Source organism: Protopterus annectens, chromosome 1.part1 (assembly GCF_019279795.1).
Source record: "Protopterus annectens isolate FY-2018-M chromosome 1.part1, PAN1.0, whole genome shotgun sequence".
Classification (NCBI taxonomy): domain Eukaryota; kingdom Metazoa; phylum Chordata; order Ceratodontiformes; family Protopteridae; genus Protopterus; species Protopterus annectens.
This window is the reverse complement of record NC_056726.1, coordinates 1,364,228,872-1,364,255,135: the sequence shown is the minus strand read 5'-3', so window position 1 is coordinate 1,364,255,135 and position 26,264 is coordinate 1,364,228,872.

Below are 26,264 nucleotides of genomic sequence, written 5' to 3'. Positions count from 1 at the left end.
AAGAGCTTCCAGGTAGGCTTGTGTATGTCAATTGTCGAATACCATTGTATAGTAAAACAATTTTAATCAATATGTTACTTTTGTTTCACAGTAAATTTCTTTACAGTTAACAATACATTCTGATTAGCTTAGGCTGGAGTTGTCACCCAAGTTCTTGTTGAAAATATAGTTAATGGACATATAAAGGGGAAAAAGTGTTATCCCCCAGTGTTACTGTTAATTGTGATGATGTTGTCCTTACCATTTGCTTAAATTCTTCCAAGACCATCTGGCATGCAGAGGATACCATCATCTGCACATGGTAAGCCAACTATTTTTATGTTAGTACTGATAAGCAATTTAAAGAAATATTTTAGTGTGTGATGTTGATGTCAGGACTGTTATGTGCATTACTGTACTGTCTAATAGTGGCAGCATTGTTATGTTCTTAGCATATATTGGTGTATAGTAGTTCAGGTATTACTTTTTCCTGTGTCTGTTGCTTATTATCACAGGTGAAACTGACAGTGGAAATGTGGGACTTACCACCTGATATCAGAGTATCAGCAAGCTCTGATGATGATGCTTTGGAACACGATTCCAATCTACATTAGGCAGAGCCCCTCACTAACACTCTTCAAGAGAAACCTTGACGAGTGGATGGGAAACAGAAAATTTATCCTGGGGATCACTGCAGTGGCTCTGCTGGACAGAGGCACAGGGAACTAATGTCTCTGCTTGACCAAGGCACAGGTAACTAATCTAAGGGGGCGGCAAAAGCCAACACATTCTGGCTAGGCTTATAGATGCCCTCAGGCAGATAGCCTAGTACTTACCTATGAACCTATGCTGACCAAACAGAGGCACAGCTGGGGGGTGCAGAGGTTGAATCTGACACTGAGGTTGACATACAGCCATCCCCTGAAATTCTACTGGACACAGCCAGTAGGCCTATGCCTACCCATTCCAGTGAGCCCACAGATATTGGATAGGTGGAGGGCGAGACAATTGATCAGGGAAGTGTGGTTACTGCAGCTTCAGTACCTGTTGACTCTGGCTGCAGCCAATGTATGGGCGAAGTCCCACATAGGAAGGTTGTTAGTGGTGCTTGAAGGAGGCCTCCTGTCCATCCTCTACCTGATCCAGGTGTCTCTTCCTGTGTCACTCAATGTATGTTTAGGGCCATCATGGAAATATAGGCACATTCTCATAGGTGCTTCAGAGAAATGCTTAGTGTTTTAGATGTTGCACAAGTAGACTTGTGTGACTGCCTCCACCGTGTTGCCAATTCAATGGATCAGATAAATGAAACATTGGAATGAGTGGAGTCTGTGATGGAATGTCTGCTGGGAGGAGGATGGCATCCTCATGGGTGTAGATCAGCCACATCATCTTCTATTAGCCAATGTGGTTGTGGTTGTGCCTGATCATGCTACCATAGTGGCAGTACTTCTACTGCTCCATCAGTGGGTGAGCGGGCCACGCACAAACATGGCAGGGCATGGGGTCGTGATCCTGGACTTACTTATGAGGGAAGCTCATCCAGCAGACATCAGTCACATTCAGGTAGCAGCAGTGCATCTGACCATGAATGTGGATATGCCAGTGCATCTCCTGGTAGAGACAGTTCTCATGGTATGGAATGACACAGATGAACTACCACCTCTACCACACATGGCTCACACCTGTCTGACATGCCCAGACATAAAGTTAGCACAGAGCTCGGCTGTGTTCATGCAGACACTCATACACCAATTTCACCTGGAGGATCTCTACAGACACATACACAACAGTTACATGGTTCAGCAGTGCAGCATAAAACCCATTTTGTCTTACAGGTCATTTGTTGGTTTATCCAAATGTCTATACTGCTTCTCTTTCTTATCCACGCACACTCACCAACCTTTTGTGTCAGCCTAGACTTCCTGCCCTCCAACACCCTGTACAAGTGATGATATCTATGCCATATGCCTGTTTTGTATCTTTTGGATTCAGGGATACATAAGTTCTGTGTCTGATGCTCAGGGTGCATAGCTGACAGTGCTTACTGCAACTGCATTTGTGATGTTGAAGTGGTAATTGTATGTGTGACTTATATTGATATTAGAAAGTTAGACAGTTGATAGCATCACATTTTCCATCTTTGTTGTGAATGGTCTTGTGAGGGTTGTGAAGTCTGAAACTGCAATGTGTATCATCACTTTCTAACTTCTCTCTTTAATAATTTTCCAGTACAAATGTATGGTGCTAAACTAATGACATGCAGTGACCATCACTACTTTTGAGAGGTATGACTGTGTGAACCTTTGATGCCTGAGGCCTACTACTTAATAATAGACACATATATGTCAAATAAGTCGCTGTTATTACATGTTAAGGTCATTTCTGTACAAATCTCCCACTTTTACTTGCTTACATTACCATGTAACAAAATGCAAGGATATGCCAGTAATTTATATTATTACACAATACACTCCAGGTTCAGCACTTACCTTGTAACTCCAGCAGTTCAACAGTTTTAGTTCATGGTTGACTCTTTCTAATGCAAGAAGTAAACAGCCAATAAATGGAAAGGTAAAGGTTGTGAGAGTTGCCTGGCATCAGTGTTACTATATGAATGAACATAGGGGGAAGGTTTTAGGCCCTTTGGTGGTGAGTGAGTGTGCTATGCATTATCTCATAGCCAATGCGAGGACATATTAAGCACACCTATGTCTGCCTACACCTAAATCAGCTGCTCCTTTGCCCTCTGACTCCTCATCTGAGTGTGGCTGTGGTGACCTTGGCACTGATGGTGAGATGTGTGCTCCTTCCCCTTGTTGATCCTGTTGAAGCTGTTTTCTCAGGATGATGTTGTGTGCCATGGCACATACTGGGAATATTTCAGTACATGTTTGTAGATTTTACTGCAGGGCTCCCCCAGATGTATCTAGGCACATGAACCATGACTTCAGCAGCCAAAACACTTGCTCTATGATATTTCTGGTTTGAGCGTGTGTGCCTCATTATAGAGTTCTTCAGCAGGTGTGCGTGCATTTCTGATGGATGTCAACAGCCATGGTTCTAGTGCATAACCTGCATTTCCCATAAATGTACTGTGGGATATCACTCCTAGTGAACATCTTATTCATTTGGGAGGTGTGCCAGATATGACAGTCATGATAACTTCCAGGGTTACCAGCACACACATTCAATAAAATTCCCTCGGCATTACAGATAACTTGCAGTTAATAGAGTGAAAGCCTTTTCTATTAATTCAGAGTTTTCCCTGTTCCCCAGATGGTCCCTTACTTTCTACATGTGTGCAATCTATGGCACCCAGTATTTCAGTATAGTGTGCTATAGGGTAGAACTCCTGCATATTTCTGGCCCTCTCCTCAGGAGTACGGGGAAAAAAAATATATATATATATATATATATATATATATATATATATATATATATATATGGTCACTAGCATGTTGGAGCATAGCATTCAAAAACTGAGGGAGGATCCTTGATGCTGATGTCTGTGACACCCCCAGCATGTCCCCTGTTGGCCTCTGAAAGTCACCTGTAGCTAAAATTCTAAGTGCTACGCATACCTTTGTCTCCACTGAGATGGGTTCCCTTTGGTTTGCCCTTGCTCTGAGTTGAGGACGACAGAGGTTGCAGAGTTCTTGCAGTGTCTCTATCCACCCTGTAGTGCTCTACAATTTCCCCATCATGTAGGTTGTGATAAGTTCCCCATGGTCTGAAAACTCTTCACCTTCCTGGCCTTGCTCTGTTTGTAGCAGCAGCAGCATAGACGTCAGCCTGTTGCACATATACATGAATTAAAACAACAGCAGCCCCTAATATTGTTTCTGTGTAGACTCCTTTCCATGGCTGTATTCCAACAGGTTTTGAAATTCACAGGAAAAGACAGCACTTTTGCTTTATAGCTCCTCCATCTTGGATTGGTTGATTAGCCTACAGTTCAGCTGCTTATGCTGTAATTTGCATGTCATGGTGTGTACCTTATTTGCAAGGCTGTGCATGACCCTACACACCATGTAGAGCTGCTTACTGAATCCAAAACAGTGTGCTACTGTGCACACAGTGTAAATGTACCTTGTAGGCTTTACTGAATCTGGTTGTTTGTCTTTTTTTCTCTTAACTGCAGAAACTCACAAAATACTTAATTCATAACATATTTCTAAATGCCCTTTAAATTTATATGAACTAATTTTGTGTCATATAAGTCATTTGCCAGTGTCCTTTTTAGAATGATTCCAACTTGTTCAGAGCTGTTAAGATGAGAAGTGAGACCACTCATGAAATATGTTCTAATTTAATTACTTTTAACCAGATTGTTTAATGAAATCTTGGAAAGTAAGAGGATGCCCGAAGATCAGAGAAAAAGTGTATTGGTACTAATTGTTAAGAATAAGGGTGATGTGCAGAGCTGTAGTAACTACTGAGGGATAAAACTGATCAGCCACAATATGAAGTTATGGGAAAGAGTAGTGGAAGCTAGGTTAAGAAGGGAGGAGATGATTAGTGATCAGCAGTATGGTTTCATGCTGGGAAAGAGCACTACAGATGTGATGTTTGCTCTGAAGGTGTTTATGGAGAAATATAGAGAAGATCAGAAGGAGTTATACTGTGTCATTGTGGACTTAGAGAAAGCATATGACAGGGTGCCTAGAGAGGAGTTGCGGTACTGTATGTGAAAATCAGGAGTGGCAGAGAATTATGTAAGAGTGGTACAAGATATATATGAGGGTAGTGTGACAGTGATGAGGTCTGCGATAGGAGTGACAAATGTGTTCAAGGTGGAGGCGGGATTACATCAAGGATCAGCTCTGAGCCCTTTCTTATTTGCAATGGTGATGGACAGGTTGACAGACGAGATCAGACAGGAGTCTCCGTGGGCTATGATGTTTGCAGATGATATTGTGATTTGTAATTGGAGTAGAGTACAGGTTAAGGAGACCCAGGAGAAGTGGAGATATGCTCTGGAGAGGAGAGGAATGAAGGTCACCAGGACTAAGACTGAATATATGTGTGTGAATGAGAGGGAGGATGCAGGGAGTAGAGTTGGCGATGGTGGATGAGTTTAAATACTTGGGATCAACAGTTCAGAGTAATGGTGAGTGTGGAAGAGAGGTGAAGAAGAGAGTGCAAGTAGGGTGAAATGGTTGGGGAAGAGTGTCAGGAGTGATTTGTGACAGATGGGTATGAGTAAGGGTGAAAGGGAAGGTCTACAAGATGGTAATGAGACCAGCTATGTTATATGGGTTGGAGATGGTGGCACTGACGAAAAGACAGGAGTCAGAGCTGGAGGTGGCAGAGTTAAAGATGTTAAGATTTGCACTGGGTGTGACAAGGATTGACAGCATTAGAAATTAATATATTAGAGGGTCAGCTCAGGTTGGACAGTTTGGAGACAAAGCCAGAGAAGTGAGATTGCATTGATTTGGACACGTGCTGAGGAGGGATGCTGAGTATATTGGGAGAAGGATGCTAAGGATGGAGCCGCCAGGTAAGAGGAAAAGAGGAAGGCCTAAGATAAGGTTTCTGAATGTGGTGAGAGAAGACATGCGAGTCGTTGGTGTGACAGTGCATAAAGCAGAAGACAGGAAGAAATGGAAACAGAAGATCCACTGTGGCGACTCCTAATGGGAGGAGTCAAAAGAAAAAAAAGAAGACTAGGCATTGCATGATTCCCAAATTTACCTTTCTCAGCTAAGCTGTCTTTATTTTATTTTATTTTATTTTATTTATGTATGTGTGTATGTATGTATGTATGTATGCATTTATTTATTTATGTATTTATTTATTTATTTACTCAGTTATTTATAGATTTTGTCAAAAGGTGGAAGTTGCTTGGCATGGACCTCTTTCTGTTTTTATTTCCCCCTTCCCATCATTCATCTTGCCATCTGCATCACAAACAGAACTTCCAGCTGAATCTGCTCATTCTTTATCTTAACTGCTGTCCTTTCATTTAGATAACCAAGTCTCTCACAGCCAGGTTTTTGATTTGTCTGCCCCCCACACACACTGTGTAAGTCTACATTTTAATTACTTTTGCATTTAACAGTGATAGCCATCCATTTACTTTGATATATGAATACATGCTACCACAGTGGTACACATTCATAGATTCATAGGTGTGTACTAGGCTAATGGCCCTGGAGCCTTTACAAGCCTAGCCCATAGAAGTGCACTGGCATTGTGCTGCCTGACGTTAGTTCCCAGTGCCTCTATCAAGTAGAGCCACTGGAGTGATCCCGGGGTAAGCTTTCTATTTCCCATCCATTCATCAAGATTTCTCTTGAAGAGGAGCAGTGAGGTCCTCTGCCTGACATGTATGGAAGTCTATTCCAGAGCATGGTCAGTCTCTGAGTTATAAACCTGTCCTACCAGCATGTTCTGTTGATTGTGGTAATGAGGTTGAGGTCTCTGGAGTGTGTGGTGTTGAGGGATTGGGATGTCTTTAGATGTAGCCTTTCTAACAGAGTTGGGTCAGACATGGCTTTGTAAGTCAAGCAGATATCACCTCTTAGTAGATTTGAGACAGAGAATAGCTGGAGTTTTTTGAGTCTGTCCATGTAGGACATGTGTTTAAGGCCTAGGATCCTCTTCGTGAGGTACTTTTGTGGCCTTTCCAGCTGTTGCATGTGTCTAGTAAGGTACATGCCAAATGGAGCATTATACTCGATGATTGGCCTAATTAGGGAAGAGTATAGAGAGATGATGACCTCTTTCTTCCTGGATGCAAAACCCTTGGTAATGAGATGTGCCACACAGAAGGACTTTCTGACCACAGTGGCAATGTGGTGGTCGAAGGAGAGGTTGCTGTTAACCTGTGTCCCCAAATTTCTTATAACACCTTCAGTGTTCAGTGGGATCCCATTGATGTGGTAATTAGTGGAAACTAAGTTTTTCCCAAAGGGGGTGATGATGTATTTTTTGGCATTAAGCTTAAGGCCATGGTTTCAACACCAGTCATTGGTCTCAGTGAGCCCTTTCTGTATGATGTCTACATCACTTGGGGAGTTAATAATGGCTCCCAGCTTGCAGTCATCTGTTAACTTGGTTAGCCAGATTCCCTCTGTGTTGGCCTGGCCTTCTGAGAAGTAGATGGCATACAGGAGAAGACCCAGGAACGATCCCTGTGGGACTCCACTCGTGACTTGGAGTCCGGTACTTTCAAATTGTGGATTCTTATCTGTGAGCCAATTTGCAACCCACCTAGTGATATAGGGGGATGATGCCTAGTTTGGTGATTTTATCAATAATTTCTGAGTGGGGAATGGTATCAAAGGCCTTGGCCAGATCGAAGTAGGCTGTATGAACTGCAAGTGTAAAACTGCAGTAATCAAACCCAGGGCTACAGTATACAGCAAATTTGCTGCTAACTGCCTCATCTATGAGGCTGTAGTGGTAGTTGTTCTCAAAGTCTCATTTCAAACACAACAGAAACAAAATAAAGCAGTTAGCAAAGCTCTGGGGCCAAGACAATAAGTTCATCCTTTACTTACCATTAGGAGTTGCATTAAGGTCCTTTTTGTTACCAACTTCTCCTTCTGCAGCATCACTGGAAGAAAATTCATTACTGACTTAGCAGTTGTTTCACTGGGATACTGAAAGCTGCACAGTGGAACATTCACACTAAATCTTGGCAGCCTAGACCTTGAGTTCATAGGTAGGTACTAGGTTATCTGCCCGAAGGCATTTATAAGCCTAACCAGAATGTGTTGGCTTTCGCTGCCCCCTTAGATTAGTTCCCTGTGCCTCTGTCCAGCAGAGCCACTGAAGTGATCCCAGGGGTAAACTTTCTGTTTCCCATACACTCGTCAAGGTTTCTCTTGAAGAGTGTTAGCGAGGAGCTCTGCCTAATATTGATGGAATCTTGTTCCAAAGCATGGGAAGTCGCTGTGACAGGAATCTATCCCTCCAGCACATCCTATTTATTGTTGTGGTGAGGTTTAGCTCCATAGAGAGTGTGGTTCGAGGGGATAAGCTTTTCTTTAGGTGGAGCATGTCCATCAGTTCTGGGTTGGACATGGCCTTGTATGTCAGGCAGAGATCACCTCTGAGTAGGCGGTATGCAACCGAATACAGCTGGAGTTTCTTCAGTCGAGCTGCATAGGCCATCTGTTTGAGGCCAGTGATCCTCTTGGTGAGGTACTTCTGTGGTCTTTCCAGCTGCTGCAGGTGTCTTGTAAGATACATCCCAAATGGGATGTTGTACTCTATGATGGGTCTGATGAGCAATGATAGAGGGGCACAATGACCCCTTTTGATCTTGATGCGAACCCTTTTGTGATAAGGTGGGTGATGCAGAAGGGTTTTCTAACCACTTTGGCAATGTGATTATCAAAGAAGAGTTTATTATCTACTTGGGTTCCCAGATCCCTTATTACGTCTTCCGTATTTAGGGGACTACCACCTATGTGGTAGTTTGTGGGTACATTGTTTTTTTCCAAAGGGGATGACTATGCACTTTTTGGCATTTAGCTTGAGGCAATGATTTTGACACCAGGTATCCATCTCAGTGAGACCCTTTGGGAGGATGTCTGTGTCAGCTGGAGTGTCAATTATAGCCCCTAGTTTACAGTCGTCTGCGAACATGGTCAGGCATAGTCCTCCTGTGCTTGCCTGTACCTCTGAGAAGTATATGCCGAACAGGAGAGGGCCTAGGACTGAGCCCTGGGAAACGCCACTTGTAACTGGTTTAGAGTCAGACCTAGCTCCTGCAACTCTTACCATGTGGGTCTGTCCTTGAGCCAGTTGGCAACCCATCTTGTGATGTAGGGATTTATGTTCAGGCTGGTGAACTTGTCTATAATACCAGAATGGGAAATGGTGTCAAAGGCCTTTGCGAGGTCTAGGTAGGCTGTATGTACAACCTTTCCCTCATCTATACCATTGGTAACTGTCTCAAAGAAGTCCACCAGGTTTAGGAGGCATGATCTGCCCTTAAAAAAGCCGAACTGGGTAGGGTACAGTGTTTGGAGGTTCCCAATGTCTCTGTTAATGAGTTCTATGATGATGCAATCCATAGCCTTGAAGACCAAGCTAGTCAGGCTTATAGGGAGATAGTTCCCAGGGTCTGTTGTGGCTCCACCTTTGTGGAGTGGAATAACTGTTGCTGTGTGCCACTCTATGGGTACGTAACCTGTGGAGAGGCTAAGTTTGAACCGTGTGTTTAGGTAAGGGGTAAGTTCATCTTTGAGCTTGTGTAGGATGCAGCCTGGGACACTGTCCGGTCCCATTGATGCTGTGTTTTTGGCTTTGGAGAGGGCTGTTTTAACCTGAGCATCTCAGATTTCAGGAGCTCTACATTCTTCTGGTATGGCTATGGGCTCTTTTGGGGGTAAGAGGGGGAGTGAAGTTTGTGCTGAACCTGTCTGCCAGGATGTTGGCAATATCGGTCGGTTCAGTGTATTTTGTACCATTCTGCACTAACTTCGAGCAGATCTGAGCATTGCCACTTAGATTCTTGACATAGCTAATTAATGCCTTGTGGTTATCTTTGAAGTCCTTGGCAATTTTTCTTTCGAGACTCACCTTGAATGATTTTATGAGAGATCATAGTTTCTTGCTGATACTGATCAGGGATGTCTTCCCTTCTTGGGATTTTACTCTTTTCTGTACCAGTTTCCTCCTTCTGTTGTATAGCTTGTTGATGGCAGGAGTCCACCAGACTGGTTTCCTTTTCTTGGAGGACTGAGTCTTGGTTTGCTTGGGATAGAATGATCCATGCATTCTTTTGGGTGCCCATAGAATGCATTAGTAAAGGATTTTGCAGCTTGGAAAATGTTATCCTTCAGCATGGGGGCTTTGAAACTTTCCACCTCGGTCTTAAGTAACGTGAAGTTTGCTTATGAAAAGATTTTCACGGTGGTTTCCTTGTCCAGGGGTGGGGGCAGAATGTGGATAGCCAAAGTGATTTGTTTATGGTCAGATCTAACCAGCAAGGGTTTGACCTCCGGTGTGGAGCACCGGTCGCCCATGTTGGTGATGACCAGGTCCAATATGTTGTCACCTCTGGTGGGAGTGTTAACCAGTTGATCCAGAGCATTTGAGTTTATAAATTCTAGGAAATGTTGGGCAAGGCAGTTAGTACTTGAGTAGTTCTCCCAATTAATGTTTGGGTAATTGAAATCACCCAATATTAGGGTGTTTGATAGGACCTTTATATTTCCCAATGTTTCCAGAAATGCAGAATGGGGGTCCTGGGACATGATGAGTGATCTGTAGCAAGCTACAATTTGAATTGCAGTTTTGCCCATTGTTAGTTGCATGTGGATGATTTCTGAAGCATCGTGCTGTGCTACTAACCCGGAGTTGTGGGTATCCTTGATGAATATGGATACGCCCCCACCTTTTGTATTTCGGTCCGGGTTCTGTGGCCGAAATGTATGGTATGAGTTGTAGCCTGGTAGTGCTGGGGTGCTCTCTGGAGCCTTAAACCAGGTTTCTGTTACTACACATATATCGATTTTCTCCATACTGTGGAGTTCCTTGACTGCAAGCATTTTCAAGTTTAGACTTCTGGCATCGAGTAGCATTACCCTCAGTTTTTTTTTACTTGTGCTATTTATGGCAGTGGGTTTGTCTTTTGAGCCTTGCCTAAAAAAGGCACTATGGGGGTGGCAAGAGCCTTAGCCAGTATTCAAAAGCCTAAGGGTGACAGGTGCAAGCCGTCTCTAGCAAATCAGCGTGGCTTGTCGAGCATGTCATCCCAGGTGGACAGACACTGGATCCCCTTTGAATGACACCAGAAACTTAGCCAATTGTTAAAATTGATAATTTTTTTCTTTATACTGTGGTATCATTCTTGGTGAGGGTAGGATGCTACTCAGAGTCAGTGTCATACTGGCCTGGGCTACAAGATCAGAGAGCTCTTCCATGTCTCTTTTCATGTAGTCCAGGGAGGTACGACTCAGGTCATTCACACCAACATGGACAATGACAGAGTCGTATTTGTACTTGTTCTGGAGTGACCTGAGTGCTTGTGTTATGTGGCGGATCCTGGCACCTGACTGGCAGCTAACAGTAAACTTCTCCTTATTCAGCCTAGTGAGTGGGACATCAGTGTGCCTGACTACAGAGTCACCTATTACTAGTATATTTGATATGTTATTTTGCCTTAACAGCTGTGATTGCATGGCACACTGGTTTCGTGAAGTATGTGTTTCATGATTTGTGTTGGGGGGTGGATGTTGCTTGGATGTCTGCTTTGGAGGTCTCTGTTGCTTTTGCAGATTTTTATTTAGAGCCTCCGAGTATGTTTTTGTGTATTTATGTGTGTGTTTTTGCCAGTGCTGGTTTAATGCGTCTATGTGTCACTGGTGGTGTGATGCAAGTATTTCCCTTCTCCTCTTGACTGTCTAAGCCAGCCTTGGGTTGAGAGAGCTTAGCCTCCAGTCTGGCTGTATAATTGCATCTCTCACATGTATTAGTGTTTGGTGGCAGGAGGAGAGGGTTGTCTGTGTACATGAGGCAGTTGTAACATTGCCTCAAAATGTCCAGATTCACCAGTTGGACTGGAGATAATGCCTGAAACTGCCCTTTGGACATGCCTGGATAGGTACAGTGAACTGTTTTACTGAATGGCTGGTAAGGTTGAATAGAAAGCCTTGTCCTTCTGTACAGTATAGGAGGGTCTAGTGCTAGGGTTTATAAGTGCTTGCTATGAGTTTTGAGCAAGTGCCGGGCTGAGAAATGAATGGCTTGAGTGCTTAAGTTGAAAGTTTGTCTAGTTTCAAGGGAAAAATTGAACAGGAGACTTTGTGGAGCCGGGAATAGTTATACCCTAGCTAACCAGCGCTGCCTGGAGTGCAAAACAGGCAAATGCAGTATTTATAGCAGGGAAAGGAAAGAGATAGAAATTAGCCCAAAATGGCCAATAAACTACTAATTTCTGGGCTGAAACCGCTCCTCCAGGGACAGATAGGCTGCTCAAAGCTCCCCTCTCTCACAGGTGAACAGACAAACTTCCTTCTATCCAGGTAAGGTATGGGCAAACACAGAGATTTGTAACACAGCCCTGAATTCGGCACTTAACCTGAAAACTGGACTATGCTAGCTTAGAAAGGCAGGAAACAAGTATATTTTTCTGTTTTTTTTTTCAGAAAATAAAGCAGATGCAATCAAAAAAACTCTTACTAAACTCTTTAATTGCCTACTAGTTCTTCAGTTTTAAATAATGCTCTGTGTTCAGTACTGAGGATATATGAAACAGATATCAGCTTTGGTAGAAAGTCATCAACTGTTATCCTATTAAACCATCATTTTTCCATCAACATTAAGCATTGTATTGTATTTCATTTTTGTTACTTCAACGAATGTTCAACTGATATAGTGGAATTGATGAACAGAAGCTGAAATAATGTGACAGTATTGAATGCTTTATGTTGTGTTCATATTTATTGTTATACACAGAGATGAAAAATCATAGTGATACAAATTAAAATATGAGAGATATCAGTCAGGATACACATTTTTGGTTTAATCTTTTATTGTAAGTAAAGTGCAGGATCACCTGAAGTGCTCAGTAGAATGTGGAGAAGTTGACCGAAAGGTAAACATATAGTATAGCATTCCAAATGTTTCATGCATTACAAATACAAAAATTAAAACAAACTCTTCTGAGTCTGAGCACACTCAAACACCCTACTCTGAACAGTATGTTGAGCTTTTTTTGGAGAGGAAATGGACCAGACAGAGGCAGCCAAGCAGATAGATGCCATCCATATGGTATTCCTGTCATAGCACATGTAATATATGTGTAGAGATACAAGAAATTGGGGGTCTATATCAGAATCACGAAAGCTGTCTTTCGCGAATACATGTTCATCGGCACATATACGTCGAAGAACGAGAACAGCGAGGTACCAAAAGAGCAAAATGGAGAATGCCGAACGGATTTTCTTGGCCAGCAGGGTGATCGTGGGGATGAGGAAATGAATCCTTTTCCCCACTGTAGTGCAGTCTCGGAGTTGGTATATATAAGTAGGGGGGTGCAGGGGGGTGCAGGGGGGCTTCTCTCCCTGCAAAAATGTTTGAAAAAGTGTTTTAAGTAAGGTTTGTACAGTTAGTTTACCTTACCTGTATGGTGCTGTTACTTCCGGGAATGTGTTCGGCATTCTCCATTTCGCATTTTTGGTACTTCGCTGTTCTCGTTCTTCGATGTTTATGTGTCAATGTACATGTATTCACGAAAGACAGCTTTTGCAATTATAATATAGACCCAGAACTGACACTGCTTTGCCTGTTATGTTAAAAGAAAGTATGTTATATGTTATGACATCATAAAATATAGTGTACTGTAATACATATCCTAATAAAGCTGGCTGTATTCAGTTGGCATCTTTCTCATTCATTTAGTCATATTAGTGTAGCAGATGTTACCTCGTGTCAGACGTGAACAAACCATATTGCAGTTCAAAAACATGGTATGTGATGTCAGAAGTAATTAAAAGCAACTCTGAAATTGTTTGCTTGAGAAACAGTAACTGCAGCATCCTGATAATATTTTTTTTCCTGGTAGTTTATCTAAACGCTAGAAACTGTGGATTCAGAAGTTCAGTTTTTCCTGAATGTTTAACAGGTACTGGGACCAACGTTTTAGCATATCACAGGGAAGAAACCCTGAAAAATCATAATATGTTTCAGTTTTCAGAGGGCATAAACAAATGGAACAGTGATCTGGCAAATGTTTAAGCTTTACTATGAGCCAAGAAACACTATGCAGCTGATTCACTATGTCCGGTATTCATAGTACATGACTATGCAAGTGCACAACAGTCATTTGGAGAGAGCAGTGCTACACAGATTTGCAAATAGTCACCAAAATGCATTTATGATGAATTACAGAAAAGCAAAGCAATTTCTTTAAATGCACCCACTTTTCAAGAATGAATTAATGATATAAAGTTCACCCTTTTGAAACTGCAAATTACTTTGCAAAATCATAAGTTGTATATGCCTTGACATATTGTAGACAAGTATGGCTGAGTGCAGTTATGCTCAAAGCATTAAAAAACTGTGGACTGCACAGCAACTGAGTTTTGTTTCTTTTTTTAAGGAAAAGGGGATATAACTGTTTTATAAATGGGTATCCTTTTGTGGATACCATGATGGTTTCATTAAAGAATAGAAAGGGGGTGATAAGACAGATTGGAAATAGGGGAGACAACAAAAAGATAAACACACAAGGGAAACATCAAGAGGGTTTGTGCTGAAGGAAGTAAAAGGTGATGGGGACTATGTTTTTGTCAGGAGATAGAGCCCCCCGTTTTTTCAATTGTTTTTTTAAAGAGTAGTGTGGGTGGTAATAGGCAGGCGATTGCTGGAGAAGCAGTAAGGGAAGAAGGGCTGAAAAAGTGCCAGCTGGAATCCCAGTCCACAGAGCTTCAAACACATCAACTGCCAGATAGTGTTACAATGAAAGACCTTGATATTGAGGGGGGTAGCAGCCTGTGCTGGAGCACTGGTCAGCATCAACTGGGAAAGTGCGTCTTCTACATGCTGAAGAGAGGCTTTGACTGGCTGAATTCGGTTGTCCACTATGTCTACCAGTATGACCTTAACCAAACTCCAAGGCCCACTTTCTGTGAGGCTTGCCTGGCTGCCACATGCTGGAGTGCCTGCAGGACTGGTGCCTCCACTCCAAGCAAAGAGTGATCTGTCCCTAGCATGGAAGATATGTGCCTGTTCTGTTCCTGAGGGATTTGAACCTGTATAAAAATTTCAGGGAAGCAAAACAAAAAAGGAGAAAGAAATGCGAATGCAAAATAAGAAAAAAAAAGAGAAAAAAGGGGTGGGGAGAGGCAAAAACACAAAAAGCACAATAAATACACACAGTACTGTTTAAATGCAACTTAACAACACAATTTTGAAATAAAGCAGTAAAAAAATCTTTAATGAAGTTAAACATGTGTATGGGAGGTACTTATGTATGTTCCTGGGTCGAGGCAGTAGGGAATTTCAGGGTTCAGTATTTGTTACAGGTATGCCAGTACTAGGCATTCTGACTTTCACAGAACAGTTTCAGGTATTGGTAGACTCGAATACCTGTGTGGCGGGTTATTGATAGGAAATCACAGGGAGGATGGGTATGCCTATGCTATGAGGGGGGGATGGTAGTCCCTGAACAGACATGCCCGCTGATCCAAAACATGACCTGTCCTCTCCCAGTGGGAATAGGTGGATCTAAAATGTCCTCAGTTAGAGATGGACATGTGCATGGGCATGCAAGATAGCAATGGTACTCACATCTATGTTTGTGGAAAAGCATGACTGTACAGAGATCGGGGTATAACTAGCCCTTACAGTGACACAAGCAAACATGTCACTACCAAGGGGGGTGTAGCACATTAATGCAAAATGACTTTAGTTGCCACGAAGTCAGTGAGAACACACAGCCCCTGATATCTACAAAGATTACAGTTCCACCAAACAGTTTGCCAAGGTGGGTATGAGAGATCTCCCACTTTAGTGTACTCCCCATAACTAACAGTCAAGTGGACTCATGTTTAGTTTGGAGTGGCTTGATGGTTTAAAAGGGAGAAGAGGAAAAAAGAAAACAATTGATCAGCAATGATGTATATTACTGGAATAATCAGATTTAACATAAAGGTGACCAGAAATGTTATACCATTGAAGAAACATATAGAATGAGTAACGGCATTGTGGTGCATATCCATTTTCAACACTGATTAGACTTACTGTTAATTACAGTGGCCCTTATGTTACTAAGCATAATCAAAACGTTATAAAGACTCTAGAGATTTGTAGATAAAAGATCAGAGGCCTAAAGGACATGGACTACAAAGAAAGACTGGAGGTTTTATCCCAATGCTCAGTTTCATATTTTATTTATTTTATTATTTATTTTACATTTGTTTACCAGGAAAATGTCTGACTGGGCAGGGCTGCCCATTTTCAGTGCAGGTCCGGGGAGAAAAGCTACATGCAGCAATAACATACTATAATAAAAATACAGTAGTAAATAAAATACAGTGATAAATTAGACAGTAAGTAGAGGTAATGTCCACAAGGGACTATAATAATGCACAGAGTAATACAGACAGTATGAGATTACAACGATTGCTTCTGTTGAACAACATTTTGTAGTTAGTTGGATTTGTACAATTAGTTAAGATTATACATTTAGAAAAAATAGTGTCAAGACTCTTGACTAGTTTTTACTTTTGGTAAATATAGTCAAGTCTCTGTATTCAGTGGTGAATATATATATATACATATGATGGTTGCATCAGTAGGCACACAGTGATGCACAGTAAAGTGTAAGAGTACACAGCATTTATAATGCTAATATGCATACTGTCAGATTTTAGTGTCTAGAAGTACTGAAAGAGATAGTTTAGATGAGAGAGAGGAGGTATGTGTAAGATGTTTGGTAGTTTTTACCCAGGGCTAGTACAGGAGCAAGTCCATGAGCTCGATAAATGTAATTTAAGAAGGCTCTTAAACTGATGTATGTTTTCTAATGACTGGATTTCTAGAGGAAGTGTATTCCATGTCTTTGCGACAGTCATAGCACAGAGGGAGTCCCTAGAGTTATATTTGCTTTTAATAATGTCAACTAGTGATTTATTATTTATTTATTTGACATTTGTTAATCGGGTTAGTCCAGCTGGGCTAGAAGCCCATTTTCAGTGAAGACCCGAGGAAAAAAACTCCATTTGAGGCTCTTTACAGTACAAATGTTACAAGCACATATAGATAATTATTATACATAAGTTCCAGAGGTACAGATGATTATAATACATCAGTTCAAGAAATACAGAAGAAGTATAGTACAATAAAATGATAAACAAATAATAAAAAATTTTTATTACATAGACAATGAAATTCAAATGGATTTTCCAAGAGAGTGAGAAAGATTTCACAGAGAAGGGAGGAGTTTGTAGATGAGTAACAGTATGTACACATACACATGTGGTAGAGCAGTATAGCCTAAGGGTTTATTTGCAGAGAGGGACTAAAGTTGAGGGGAGAAAAATTAGCAGGTTTTGTAGATGGAAGTCAAAGGAGAAGGAGGAAAAAAAGCATATAGTACTGTAGTGAATTAGGTAGGCGCCTGACAGCGACAAGTCTTAGTGTTAAGAAGGTGACATTTTAGTTCCTTTTTGAAGTGTTTAGGGTGGGGAATAGATCTTATGTGGACAGGGAGATTATTCTAAGCTTGGGCAATGGTGGATTGGAGTAATTTAACAACAATTTTGTAGGGTTGGTAGATATCCAGGAATAATTGGCTGGAGGTGCAGAAAGTACATGTGGGGGTGTAAGAGGATACCAGAGAGGAGAGGGCTGGGCATGTGGATGGTTTTTATACTATACAGTGTGTGATTTGTAACTGTGAAAGTAGGAGTTGTTGAGGGAATTCTAGCCATTGTAGAGTGCTGAGTATAAGGCAGTGGTGAGAGTTATGATGAGAGTTAGTGGCAAATCTAGTCACCTTGTGGTGGGTTTGTTGGAGTTTGGACATGGTTGTAGCTGGTATGTTAGTGAAGTTTGGGGCATAGAGGAGGGAGGGGAGGAGAAAAGCCTGAGCCAGGGACAGTCTGGCATTGGGAGTTAGAAATGTTCTACTATGGTAAAGAAGACCTAGTTTTTGGTGTTTTTTTTAATGCTTTGCAGGATATATAACCTAAATATGAGCTTGTCATCTATGATGGTACCTAGGAGCTTAATGTGGGTTCAGATTCTATGACAGTTTTTTTTTTTGAGGATGTGATGACAAAGGTTGATTTATGTTGATAGAGAGAATGAGGAAGAAAAGGCAGGAGTTTTTTGGGGGGGTTTAAGATGAGATGATTATCAGACAGCCATTTTTCAGTGAATAGAAAGGCATCTTGAGTCTGTGTGTAGAGATCTGAGATGTTATTGGAGATGGAGATGAGTGGAATCATCAGTATATTGTATTAGGGAGGATAGTTTGCAAAATGTGTGAAGATCATTTGTAAAAATGTTAAATAGAAAAGGACCCAGAATGGAGCCTTGGGATATGCCAGATGTGATGGGCAGAGAGGGGGGGCAGGAAGAGAGCCATCTGACAGACTGTTGCCTATTGGATAGGTAAATAGTGAACCATTGAAGTGAATGAGGGGAGATATTGAAGTTAGCAAGTTTAGAGAGAAGAATAGGGTGAGAGATAGTGTCAAAGGCTTTGGAGAGATCAACAAAAAACAGGGTATGAGTTGGTTGTTATCTCTAGCCTCTACTACTTTATGGTTAAAAGATAGAAGGGCAATAGTTGTGCTGTGGTATGGTCGAAAACCATGTTGATTGAATGTGAGACGGTTTTTATGCAGAGGGTTGGTGAAGAAGGATTTCCAAATGTCAGGAAGTGTAGCTTCTTGTATCAATCTATTGATTAGTAGGGATATGGAGAAGGCTATGGATTCAGCAGCTAGTTTGAGGAGCAGAAGTGGAAGGTTGTCTGAGGAGGGACAGCCGGGTTTGGGTTTCAACAGAAGTGATTGGATGTAAGCAGTGGAAACAGGATGAAAGTAAAAGAGGTTTTTGTTGGCAGGGTTGGAAGGGGTAGAAGGGGTGCTGGTGTTGTGGCTAATATGTTTGAGTCTTTGGACAGTATCAATGAAATGATTGTTGAGTAGGGTAGCAGTTTTAAGTGGAGTTTTATTAGGGAAAGAGGAGGGAGTGATTGGGCAACCAGGCTGGAGTATGTTGTTAAGGGTAGTCCAGAATTTAAGTAAATTAGATTTACAGCTTAGTTGGGGAGAGTTGCAGTAGGATTTTTTATTGTTGATTTGTTTTTTGACAAGGTTCTTGAGATCCCTGTAGGTTTGGAACAGGGGTGGTGCCTTGGATTTTGTCCAGGCTTTCCAAGCACTATATATTCTCTATGTAAGTGCTCTGGTCTCTTTAGGTAGCCAGGGGGCATAATTAGCTTTAATTCTAATTCTTCTGGAGGGGGTGAGGGAGTTGAGAGTTTCTAGGAAAATGTGGTTAAATTGTAGGTCTGCTTCACTGAGCGGGAGTTGCCAAAGGAAGGACCAATTGATGCTAGATAGTATGGAGTTAAATAAGTTGGCATTAAAGTTATATAGTTTATGGCAGTCTCTGTAGGAGTGTGTCTTGGGTAATTCAGTAGTGTGTATTTGGATGGAGGTGGGAAGATGATCACTTAAGGTATCTGGTAAGGTACATAGCACTGTGGTAGAGGTTAGGGGAATTTGTGGGATCTAGTCAATAGTGGAGTTGGAAGAAGAGGTTTTGTGCAAGTGACTGGGGGAATGTTATTAGTTGGCGGAATCCATGTAGGTTAATACACATTTGTGGATAGTCAGTTGTTAGTTTAGTCCAATCACTGTTGACATCTCCAAGTATGAGGGTTTCATAAGGTATATTTTGGGAAAACCAGGAGAGGATATGTTCAAGGGTCAGGATATTATTGCTTGTGAGGATATATATGGAGGAAATGCAAATTTCTTGTGAGAGTTTAGATGGTAATTAAGTTCAGCTGGGTGGCAGTTGGGAATAGAGATGGTAATTTGTGTCAGGTAAAGATTTTCTGAGTAGAGGATGGCTGTTCCACCCCCTTTTTTGGGATCTGTCAGAGCAGTAAATATTATAGCCAGGTGGAAGTATTTCAGTGTTTGTGATATGGGGTTTTAGCCAGGTTTCACATAAGGTTAGAATGTGAGGGGAGGTATGGGCTATACAGGTATGAAGCTCAGAGATTTTCTTAACAAGGCTTTGAATATTTAGAGAAGGAATAGTTAGGTGTTTAGGAGGTGTTGTGAGAGGAATGGGATGGTGGGGGAGTGGTGTAAAAGGAGGTGGGGATGTAGTGGAGGTATTGAAGGGTATGTGGTTAGGGAAAGGGGCAAGAGGGCCAAGGTTGTGGCGGATGTCCCCAGAGAGGAGTATGTTACTAGTGTAGAGTTAAGATGAGTTGGTGGAGTGTGGAGATAGAAGGATTTTGATTTGAGTTTGCAGGATAGGGGATACAGCTGACGTAATATATATTTATGAAGGCAGATCTTAGGGAAATTGAAGAGAGAAGGGGAGATTATAAAGATTTGAGATTCACTGGTAGTTGTAGGGGTGGATGAGGTGGAAGAATGTATGAAAGGGGGGAGATGTTAGTGTGATAAGAGGTAGAGAGTGAAAAAAGTATTAGAATTTGAATAGAAATGTACATAAGTTGCATTGTGTGAAATGTAGGGTATAGTTGTGGCATTAGGTACAGAAGGATAGGTAAAGAGAAAGTGAACTTATAATTGACAGTATAAGAGTGGAAGGGTAGTCGAGAGGAAGTGGTGTATGAGTAGTTGTGTAGGAAGAAGGGGAGGCACTGGAGAGGATAAAAGTAATTGAACTGTGGGTGGGTGGGAATGGGGTAGGGTAGGGGAGCAGAGTGAGCCCAAGTGTAGTGAAGGGTGAACATAGAGGGCTATACATGACTGAAAGGAAGCACTAAGAACAATCAAGAATATAAGGCAAGAAAATAAAATTATAGGAGTGAAAGTAGCTAGCTCAGAGAGAGAAAAAATTAAAACAGAAGGATATGAAACATTCAAGGAGCTAATGAGGGGGAAGGAAGATTAGATGATAAGAATAATAGCTTAATATAGACTGCAAAAAAACTAGTTAAAGAGCAGGGGAAGAACCAGAAAGTCAGTATAGTTAAAATGGAAAAAATAAAAATGCAGTAAGTTATACAGAGGACAGGAAACAGGGAAAGAACGAGGGATGGTGTAATTTAAAAAAATAGTCAGAGTATCTATGTACTAGGGGCTAAAAGTAGGCAGGCAATGTGAGGTAGAGGCAGGGGTTAGATAAGGATAATACTATGATTATAAGACATAAGACAACTACACTTGTATTGTTTGTTTATACACTTTAGGATGGAAAAGCTGGATATTCAGAAGGTCATTAGTTATATGCAGAGATGCACTGTTACAGTGTTATAGTTCTTGGCCAAATACTTTATTTCTTATTTGTTTAAAAACAAAGGGTGGTTGCGAATGGATGTTCAGCAGGTCGCTAATCACTTGCAGAGGTGAAGTAAGAAAGTTCTAGGCAAAATCTAAGAAAAGGGAAGAAAGGAACAGGATTAAAATGAGCAAAAAGAAAGAAATACAAGTACAAACTCACTAAGACAAGGGTCAGTATTAAGCGTGCAAAGATAATCTGATAGACTAATACAAAAAAGGCATTAGACAGTATAAAACAAGTCAACACTATGAGGGTTTTGATAGTTACTATTTAGAAATTGTGTACAAGTAAATTCAAAGTCCATAGTACTCACAATATAGCAAAAATATCAATATACAGAAGGTAAAACACAATATTATGGTTTGTGGTTCACTCTGTAAAAATGCATAATAAGATGTATGTAACTGAATGCTCCATCCACAAACTATTTTGCTTCCTTGGTTAACAGCAGATAAAGCAATCAAAAACTTTTCTAATTACATAAGATAACCTCAATAGAAATTACACTCATCAAGCAAGAACTGAGTGTAGCTAATTACCTTATCAGAGTAAAAACAGGAATAAACTATCCAAACCAGCAACTACAATAAATGCTGTAGATTACCGAGCAACTGATCGCAATTGCAACACAAACGCAAGTGCTTAACAGTAAAACCAAGTAAGCTACATAAACTAGAATACAATATACATTCCTAGCCTGTTTAAACAATTAAAGCACGTACTTAGAGCATTCAAAAAATGTCAGTTAATATTGAAATGACCATGTTCAAGAAAAAACAGAGCACATGCGTAATGGTTGCAAAACTACACAATAAATAAAAATGATAGAAGATATACCTTTAACACATTTCAAAAAAAGGTTACTAGAATACAAATCCCAAACATTCAATTAATTGCAGTTAAAATTAAGTTAGTTTGTATAATCTAGCAGGGCCCTTATCTCACAACACATCACCAAGGAGAATAGTCACAGCAAGCAAGGAGAGAGAAATAGGAGAGAAATTTGTTTTAATTTGTTGACTTGTTGATACTTGATTTATTCAACATATTTATTGATAATTGATTTGTTGGTACTTTTTAGTGGACGATTACTGACAGTGGTGTAGTAGTTCCTGCAGAGCTGGATTTTTGGGGGGTAATAGAGGATTTGGTGGGCTATAGTACGTTGGGTGAAAGTTACTAAGTTTAGTAATTCTAGCCAGGATAGTTTTTAAGTGAATGGCAATGATGGGATTAGTACAATGAGTCAGTGGCAAATTTTGCTATTTTGTTGTAGCAGATAGTTTATATAGGTCACATTTGTTTAGGCTGGTTAGTACTGCAGAGGTATACAGTAGTGTGGAGAGTAGGTGGGTTCTTGCAACGGTGACTTTACTTTCAGAGGTTAGATAATTTTTGGATCTATAGAGGGTACCTAGCATTTTGTGAACCTTAGTGATGATTTGAGCTACATACTTCTCTAATTTCATATTGTGATCTATGATTATTCCTAGTTGTTCAGTTTGGGCAATGGGTGCGATGGGGGTATTGTTAGAGGATGTTATTTTATAAAATGGAATTGGGTCAGTAGCCTTCGAGGGCTGGAATAACATTAGCTGGGTTTTTTTAGGGTTAAGTATTAGTTGTGAGTCAGAAAGCCATTTTTCTATTGCTGAAAAGGATTCTTGGGTGTTTTTTTGTAATTGGTGGAGTGATAGGGCAGAGCATATTAGGTTATAATCATCGGCATATTAGACTAGGTTGGCATGGAGAGTAGCCTTGTGTAGGTTGTTGGTGAATGTGGTGAAGAGAAGGGTTCCAAGGATGGATGTCTGTGAAACACATAAGTTTACAGGAAGAAGGGGGGATAGGGGGTTTCCCCATTTGATGGCTTGTTGAAGGTTTGAGACATAATATTTGAACCATGATAGCATGGAGTTGTGAAATTTGAGTTCTGAGAGAATGGTTAGTAGTTTGGAATGGGAAACCATATCAAAGCCTTTGGAGAGGACTAAGAATATGGAAGAAACAAGATTACCTTTGTTGCATTGTTGATTTATGGTATTGGAGAAACTGATAAGGGGACTAGTGGGACTATGATTTGGGTGGAATCCATGTTGTGTTTCAGCCAGCAGATTATTAGTAAGTAGTTTAGTATTTGGGAGTGAATGCATTTCTCAAGGAATTTTGAAAGGGGGGGATAGTACGGCAATTGGACGGTAGTTAGTTAAGTCAGTAGAATTGCCATCTTTGTGTATTGGTATTATATGAGAGATTTTCCAGAGGGATGGTATATGTTGTTCAGCTATTGACCTGTTTTTTAGTATGGGCAATGGGTAAGAGATTGCTTTGACAGCAATCTTGATGAATTCCCCTGGGAGTCTTTCAGCCACAAGGGTAATGGGCTTTAGTTTTTGTCAGATATTTATATATTGTATTGGTCAGATATTTATATATTGTATTGGTAGGGACTGGTTGTAGGGAGTAATGGTTTTGGTTAAAGGTTGATGTTTGGGGGTTTGTTTTAGTTGTAGGAGAGCTGTTATTAATCAGGTTTTGAATGGAGCTGGTAAAGTATTCATTAAACTGTGATGCAGTGTTGCTAGTGGAGGTATCAATATTAGGGGGAGGAGTTGTTTTCCCTGGTTGTAGTATTTTATGTATGGCTTCCCAAAATTTTTGAGGGCTTCTTTTGTGTTTGGTGTGTACCTCAGAGTAGTGGTTTTGCTTGACAAGTCTTATTAGTTTTTTGGACTTGTTTCTTAGCTCAAGGTAGTTTTGCCTATTCTGGATGGTTTTGTTTTGGTGCCATGCTTCCCATGATTAATCTCTCTGTTTTAGGAGTTGCCAGGTATTTTTGGTAAGCCAGGGGGCATAGTTGGATTTTGTTCTTATTCTAGTAGGGGCAAGCTGGCCGAGTATGTTTAGGAAAGTAGAGCACTGCTTCACCTAGGGGGAGGTTTAAAAGGGGTAACCAGTTGCAATGATTTAAAGTAGTTATGAGATTTTGGGATTTTAAGTTTTTGTATAGCGTATTTGTTGTGGAGAGGAGGTTTTGTGGGTTTAATGTGGTGCCTTAAGGTGAAAGTAGGTTGGTGGTTGCTGAGACTGTCAGGTAGTGTCCCAGAGATATAGGGTTGAGTAGGTGGACTGGTGAGTATACAGTCTAGAAATGATTCTTTCTTAGAAGATTTAAATATTCTGGTCGGAATTTCGATTAGTTGAGTAAAGCCATGAGGACAAGTCAATATTAAAGTCTCATAGTATGAGTGCTCCCTGGGGGAGGGCCTGGAATGAGCAGTGGAGTATAGCTTCTAGAGTGTCAATTTCATGGCAGGGGGAATATATGCACCAATTATGTTCAGTTGCTTTTGAGTTTTACTTTGTTGAATAAGGTCTCTGCGTTATTAAATGTAGGGGGATTTATGCTTATAATGTCTATTGTAAGGTTGCCTTTGTATAATATGGCAATACCACCACCTCATTTGCTTATCCTGTTTTTCCTGAGCAGATTATAACCTTGAAGAAGTAACTCTAAGAGTGCTGAGTCTTGTTTTGGGAGAGTTGGGTTGGTGGGTGATAGAGTTATTAAGCTGGAGGTAGTATTAGTATGGTATGAGGTGTTGTTCGCAGTAACAGCAAGTGCTGTGATTATCAAAATGTATAATGTTATTGTACTTTGCATTATTCAGTTGTAGCCCTATTGTAGGTAGGTTGGGATATATTTATTTATAATGTAGTTTTAACTTTATAGATATATATATATATATATATATATATATATATATATATATATATACATATATATATATATATATATATATATATATATATATCGAAGGTCAGAATAATTTTCTGACCCACATATTGAAAGTAAACCTCGAAATTTAAAATACAGAACAAGTTAAAATGTCAAATCAGCTGATCCGACATTGTTTTCAAAAACATCGCCTAATGTTAGCTACAGGAGTTCACTTTACGTGACCTCCTATACCTGACATCACGTTTTTGCAGGGGTCCAAGCTCCCCTACACCCCCCACACCCCCCTGCTAACTATATATTCCAACTCCGAAATCGCACTACAGTGAGGAAAGGAATGAATTTCCCTAACTGCACTGTACCACGATCTCTGTACAATTCTTCGACAGTTTATATTAGCGAATGCACACTGTATTCTCTAATATAAACTTTCGAACATTGAGATGTTCATCCAGATGAAACTTCGAACATCTGTAGTTTGAAGTTTTCAACTAGTCCAAGAATTCTTATACATCAATAAATTAAACAGTCCAGCTAACACTAAGACCAGAAATCTAAATCTACACCAACAGATAAATAAGGCAAAGAACAAGGATAGATTTATCATGCAGAACTGGAACAAACTTCATCTTCAAGTTAGGCAGTGTGACACACTGTCTGCCTTTAAAAAAGAACTAAACAGCTGGCTGATGTTCGTAAATTCATCCCCAGTATTGCTAACCTGACCTTCCTTGAAAAAGAGAGGCATGACTTAAAAACAAATACTGCCAAGGCAAAAAATGGCCTTGCGGTTCATTTGCTTTGCGACTCCTATGATCCTATGATTCTTGAAAAGTGAGTGAAGTTACCGTATCATAAAGTCTGATGTGTGTAGAGTGATTGTAAGATGGAAAAGCTGAAAATAAGTAAATACAAAGTAAAAAGAAAATCACAAAATATCTGGCAAAAGTAAAGTTGACAACTATGGATTATACAATAATGTGTGATTGCCATTCAAACACATGCACACTAATTGGACACCCTAACCAGCATGCCTGTTGTAAATCAAGCATATACCAATAGAAAAAAGACTGGCCACTGAAGTAATATTGACTGGCCAGACTTTTCGTTTGGGATATGCTCTGAGGACAGAGCAGAATACCAGAAAAAAATAAGTTTTGTAAAATTAAAGAAACGGAAACATGCCTGATTTTCCTTGATTTTCTGCACTGTCCCTCCTAAAATCTCAACAGTCTCTTGTAGCTCTCAACTGTCCAGATTTTCGCAGAATGTCAACATTTTTGCCTCAGGTTTTGGTCTTTTCCTCATAACAAATGTAGTTTCCTGGCAAGCCAATGCAGACTGAAGTCATAAAATAATAACAGACATTTGAGGTTTATGCTTCATATCCTTCAGAAAAATGCACACTGGCACAAAACCTCCTATTACAGTAACGTTTTAACTTTATAAAAACAATAAAATCCATCCCTATTTTTGGACTCCCTCCCACATTATTGTCTCAGTGATTAAATCTTGCCAACTGTGGATTAATACTGTGATACCCACAACCAGTCATGGATTATTGATAAAA